The sequence below is a fragment of the Carlito syrichta genome, unplaced genomic scaffold (genome assembly GCF_000164805.1).
Source record: "Carlito syrichta isolate Samal-C Ts95f unplaced genomic scaffold, Tarsius_syrichta-2.0.1 Scaffold303236, whole genome shotgun sequence".
Lineage (NCBI taxonomy): Eukaryota > Metazoa > Chordata > Mammalia > Primates > Tarsiidae > Carlito > Carlito syrichta.
Window position 1 is genome coordinate 295988 of NW_007247332.1, and position 6042 is coordinate 302029.

Sequence of the window (6042 nt, forward strand, 5' to 3'; positions counted from 1 at the left end):
CCCATCACAAGAGGACAAGCATCCAGTCAGAGGAGGTCCCTAGAGTCGTCAGATTCACAGAAACAGAAATCAAACAGTGGTTACCAGGCGCTGGGTGAGAGGGGACTGGAAAGTTAGTGTCTCTTGGGAGCAGCGCTTCAGTTTGGGAAGATGAGAAAGTTCTGGAGATGATGGTGGTGGTGGCTGTGCAGCTATGTGAGTGTAATTAATGCCTCTGACTGTACATTTATACGTGGTTAAAATGATACATTTTACAGTGTGCTTATTGCACCACAACTAAAAAAATAAAAAGACATGGGGCCAGGCATGGTGGCTCATGCCTGTCATCTCAGCACTTTGGGAGGCAGAGGTGGGAGGATTGCTTGAGCTCAGGAGTTTGAGACCAACCTAGGCAACACAGTGAAACCTTGTCTCTTAAAAAATTTTTAAAATTTAGCAGGACATTTCAGTGCATGCCTGTAGTTCTAACTATGAGTACTGGGAAGGCTGCGGCAGGAGGATCACTTGAACCTAGGAGTTTGAGGCTGCAGTGAGGTCTGATTATGCCAAGGCACTCCAGCCTGGATGACAGAGGGAGACCCTGTCTCTAAAAATAAAAAACATGGAATGTTTCAGTGGAAACAAACTAAGTATATACTTTTTTTAAAACTTTTTTTGGCCGGGTGTGGTGGCTCAAACCTGTAATCCCAGCACTTTAGGAGGCCGAGGTGAGAGGATTGCCTGAGCCCACAGGTTCAAGACCAGCTTGGGCAACTTGGTGAAACCGCATCTCTACAATAAATTTTTTAAAAAATTAGCTGGGCATGGTAGTGTGCACCTGTAGTTCCAGCTACTTGGAAGGCCAAGGGGGAAGGATCACCTGAGCCCAGCAGGTTGAGGCTGCAGTGGCTGTGAGCATGCAGCTGCAATGAATAACCCTGCATCATTTCACATGTGTGCAAACATTTCTCTCATGAGACCACTTGGCCAAAGCATGTATGCTTTTGTCATTTTTCTCAACATTAACAAACTCAGCTCCATCCTGGAGGGACAATGTCCATGTGTTTGCTAGAACCTGAAATCTAAAATGTTTAAAGGATTCATCATATCACAACATAAAAATAAATCCAAAAACCCCTAACAGAAAAGTTTAAAAAGAAATCTGAGCATGGTGGCTCACATCTGTAATCCCAGCATTTGAGAGGCTGAGGTGAGAAGGTCACTTGGGGCCAGGAATTTGAGACCAGCCTGGAGAATATATTGCCACTGCATGGCAGCCTGGGTAACAGAGTGAGAATCCAACTCAAAAAAAAAAAATTTTTTTTTCACTAAAAGTAGTACACTGTACATATAGGTGTGGACTTTAGTTATTTCTTTTTGTTCTTGTTTCGAGTTGAGTCAGGGTCTCACTCTTTTGCCCAGGATTGTGCAGTGGCACAATCACGGCTTACCACAGCCTCCACCTCATCCTCCTGCCTCAGCCTCCAAAGTAGCTAGGACTACAGGCACGCGCCACCACGCCCAGCTAATTTTTTAACCTTTTGTAGAGATGAGATCTTGTTATGCTGCCCAGTCCAGTCTCAAACTCCTGGGCTCACACTGTCCTCCCACCTCAGCCTCCCAAAGTGCTGGGATTACAGACATAAGCCACCACACCCCACCTAGTTATTTCTTTGAATGATATATTCCTTGCAGGATTTTCCAAATCAGCCCAAGCAGACTTCCTCATTCTTCTTACATCTCTGCAATCGACTCCATTGTGCAGATGAGCAAGAATTTATGCAACTGGCGCTTTACTGATGGCTCTCTGGACTCTCTCCCAGTGTTTGCTATTACATAAACGGCTGCAATGAATAACCCTGTATCATTTCACACATGTGCAAACGTTTCCCTCATGAGACCACTTGGCCAAAGCAGTTATGCTTTTGTCGTTTTTCTCAACATTATCAAACTCATCTCCATCCTGGAGGGACAATGTCCATGTGTTTGCTAGAACCTGAAATCTAAAATGTTTAAAGGAAGCTGGGCTCGGTGGCTCAGCCTGTAATCTCGCGCCTTTGGGAGGCTGAGGTGAGTGGATTGCCTGAGCCCGCGGGTTCGAGACCCGCCTGGGCAACTTGGCGAGACCTCATCTCTACAATAAATCAAAAAATTAGCCAGGCGTGGTAGCGCGCGCCTGTAGTTCCAGCTACTTGGAAGGCTGATGCGGAAAGATCACCGGAGCCCAATAGGCGAGGCTGCGGTGGCCAGGAACGGCCACTGCACTCCAGTCTGAGTAAGAGAGTGAGACCCCCACTCAAAAAAAAATGTTTAAAGGATTCATAATATCACAACATAAAAATAAATCCAAAAACCCCTAACAAAAGTTTAAAAACAAAGCCGGACTCGGTGGCTCAGCCTGTAATCCCGCACCTTGGGAGGCTGAGGTGAGTGGATTGCCTGAGCCCGCGGGTTCGAGACCCACTTGGGCAACTTGGCGAGACCTCGTCTCTATAATAAATCAAAAAATTAGCTGGGTGTGCTAGTGCGCGCCTGTAGTTCCAGCTATTCGGAAGGCTGAGGCTGAAGGATCGCCGGAGCCCAGCAGGTCGAGGCTGCGGTGGCCAGGAGTGGCCACTGCACTCCAGTCTGGGCAACAGAGTGAGACTCCAACTCAAAAAAAAAAAAAAAAAAGTAAAAAAAAAAATCTGAGCACAGTGGCTCACATCTATAATCCCAGCATTTGAGAGGCTGAGGTGAGAGGATCACTTGAGGCCAGAAATTTGAGACCAGCCTGGGCAACATAGAAAGACCCCATTCTCTACAAAAAATGAAAAATTAGCCGGGTGTGGTGGCGCATGACTTTAGTCCCAGCAACATGGGAGGCTGAGGCAGAAGGACAGCCTGAGGCCAGGAGATGGAGGCTACAGTGATCTGTGATCATGCCACTGCCCTCCAGTCTGGGTGACAGAGTGAGACCTCAACTCAAAAAAAGAGACAAAGAGTAAACCAGGTAAAAACAGTTCTGCATTTTGTATCACACACTTCCTAATTTCCTCAATATATAAAGAGTTTCTAGGAATTAATAATAATATTGTCTGCCTCATCACAGCCTCACCACACAGAATGGTATAGTCTTCTGAATTTATGCAAATCTAATGGATAAAAATTAATATCTCTGTGTTTTTGTTTTCTGTTTTAGTTTTAAAATAAAGTTTATTAGAGGAAGGAAAGAGAGACATGCTAGAGATGCCATGAGTGAGAGAAACTACCCTCCATGTGGTTTTAACTTGTATTTCTCTTAGTATGAGTGAGGCTGAAGGTCTTTTCATATGTTCAGGAAATTTTTGTGGGGTTTTTTTTTGTGAACATTCTGATCACACCTTTGCCTGATTTCATTTTATATCGGATTGTTGATGTGTTTATCATTGATTCCTAGAAACTCTTTGTATAGTGAGTAAATTAAGGAGTCTGTGATATAAAGTGCAGAGCTTCCAGGCACCTTGCTTTTAAAAATAATAATAAGGCTAAGCTTGGTGGCTCTGCCTATAATCCCAGCACTTTGGGAGGCTGAGGTGAGTAGATTGCCTGAACCCGTGAGTTCAAGATCAGCCCGGGCAACTTGGGGAGACCTCGTCTCTACAATAAATAAAAAATTATCTGGGCATGGTAGAATTACGCACTTGTAATTCTTGGCTACTTGGAAGGCTGAGGCAGAAGGACCGCAGGAGCCCAGCAGATGGATGCCGGGGTGGCCGTGAGCGTGACACTGCACTCCAGCCTGGGTGACAGAGTGAGACTCCAACTCAAAATAAAAATATAATAATAATAATAATAATAATAATAATAAACTTTTCCATTGGGTTTGCTTTTTTTTTTTTTTCAAATTCCAAAGAAGCTCCTTTTTTTTGTACAGAGAGCATATACAAAGCCTTTTCCCCACAGGGGAAAATACTGTTCCCCTTCTCCAGGAGGACAAATGAGCCTCCCTCTGTCCCCCCACAGTTCCCAACTTTCTCTTCCCTTCTCTAGGTACTTACATGCCGGGGATGTGTGTATTAGGTTGTGATTTTTTTTTAAAAAGAGTAAATCAGGGGAAACTAGTTCTCCATTTCATATCACACATTCCCTAATTTTCTCAACATATAAAGAGTTTCTAAGATTGAATTATAATAACATTGCCTGCCTCACCACACAGAACGCTACCTGTCTTCTGAATTTATGCAAACCTAATGGATAAAAACTAGGTCATCAAGGAACATTCAATTTCCAACCATTTTCCTCTTTTGGATATAACACTGCAATTTGTTCCTTTTTCAGCCTCAAGGCCAGTTGGGACCCCTGATCAGTTCTCTGGGGGTGTTTTTCAAAGTTTCCCAGAACTGACGTCATACACTCTAAACATGACCCTCTCTTCGTTCCAACGATCAACCACTTGAGGAGGTGGGAGGGTGAGGCTTACATGGGACAACCCAGGTGCCCCAGACAGAACTTTCTGCAGCCCCCAGAGAGGCTTCCCTACATTGCTAGTTCCTCCACCTCACCAGCACACCCAACAACAAGGACCAGATGTAGCCTTCAAGGAGATGAGGACTGGAACAGACCTGTTGGACTCACATGGGCACCAAGGTAGAGGCAGTCATCTTTGGCCTCACCTGGGTAGCTTTGGATGTGAGACCCACCTAAACCCTGCTTCCCCCATCCACAAGCCCCACCCAGGTTTCATTTTTATGTTGCAATATTATTTTAAGTTTTATTATTATTATTATTTTGAGTTGGAGTCTCACTCTATCACCCAGACTGGAGTGCAGTGGCCACTCCTGGTCACCGCAACCTCCTTCCACCTCAGCCTTCCAAGTAGCTGGAACTACAGGCACGCACTACCATGCCCGGCTAATTTTTGATTTATTGTAGAGATGAGGTCTCGCCAAGTTGCCCAGGCGGGTCTCGAACCCGCGGGCTCAGGTAATCCACTTACCTCAGCCTCCCAAAGCGCAGGATTACAGGCTGAGCCACCGAGCCCAGCTTATTATTATTTTTTGATTCAGAATCTCATTCTGTCTCCCAAGCTGGAGTGCAGTGGCATGATCATGGCTCACCAAAGCCTCTACCTCCTAGGCTCAGATGATCCTTCTGCCTCAGCCTTCTGAGTAGCTGGGACTACAAGTGCACGCCACCATGCCCACTAATGTTTTAAATTTTTTGTAGAGAGAGAATCTTGCTATGTTGCCCAGGCTGGTCTCAAACTCCTGGCCTCAAGCAATCCTCCTGCCTCCACTTCCCAATTTTTTTTTTTTTTTTTTTGGTTAGAGTCTCACTCTGTGCCCAGGCTAGAGTTCAGTGGCATGCTCACAGCCACTGTAGCCTCGACCTGCTGAACTTAGGCAGCCTTCCAAGTAGCTGAAACTACAGGCGCACACTACCATGCCTGGCTAATTTTTAATTTATTGTAGAGACGAGGTCTCGCCAAGTTGCCCGGGCTGGTCTTGAACCCATTGGCTCAGGCAATCCCCTCACCTCGGCCTCCCAAAGTGCTGGGATTACAGGCTAAGCCACTGAGCCCTGCCTTATTTTTTTGATTTATTGTAGAGAAGAGGTCTCAAGTTGCTTGGGCTGGTCTTGAACCCATGGTCTCAGGCAATCTACTCGTCGCAGCCTCCCAAAGTGCTGGGATTACAGACTGAGCCACTGTGCCTGGCCAGCCTCCCAATTTTTAACTTTAGATTTCAAGTAATAGAAAGAAAGGACACACGCAGACTGGTTCTGTTAAAACAGAAGGATAATGTAACCCATCTTTTCAAAACTCTCCAGAGGTCTTCCCTCTATTTAGACAAGGACCCGTGAGTATATGATCTGCCCACGGAATACTGGTCTCAAATTATCTCCTACTCTCTCCATCAACCACTCATCCCAGCAACACTGACCTTCTTTTTTCTTTTTTTTTTTTTTTTTGAATTGGAGTCTCACTCGGTCGCCCAGACTGGAGTGCATTGGCTGCTCCCGGCCACCGCAGCCTCGACCTGCTGGGTTCCGGCGATCCTTCCGCCTCAATCTTCCCAGTAATCCGAATTACAGGCGTGCGCT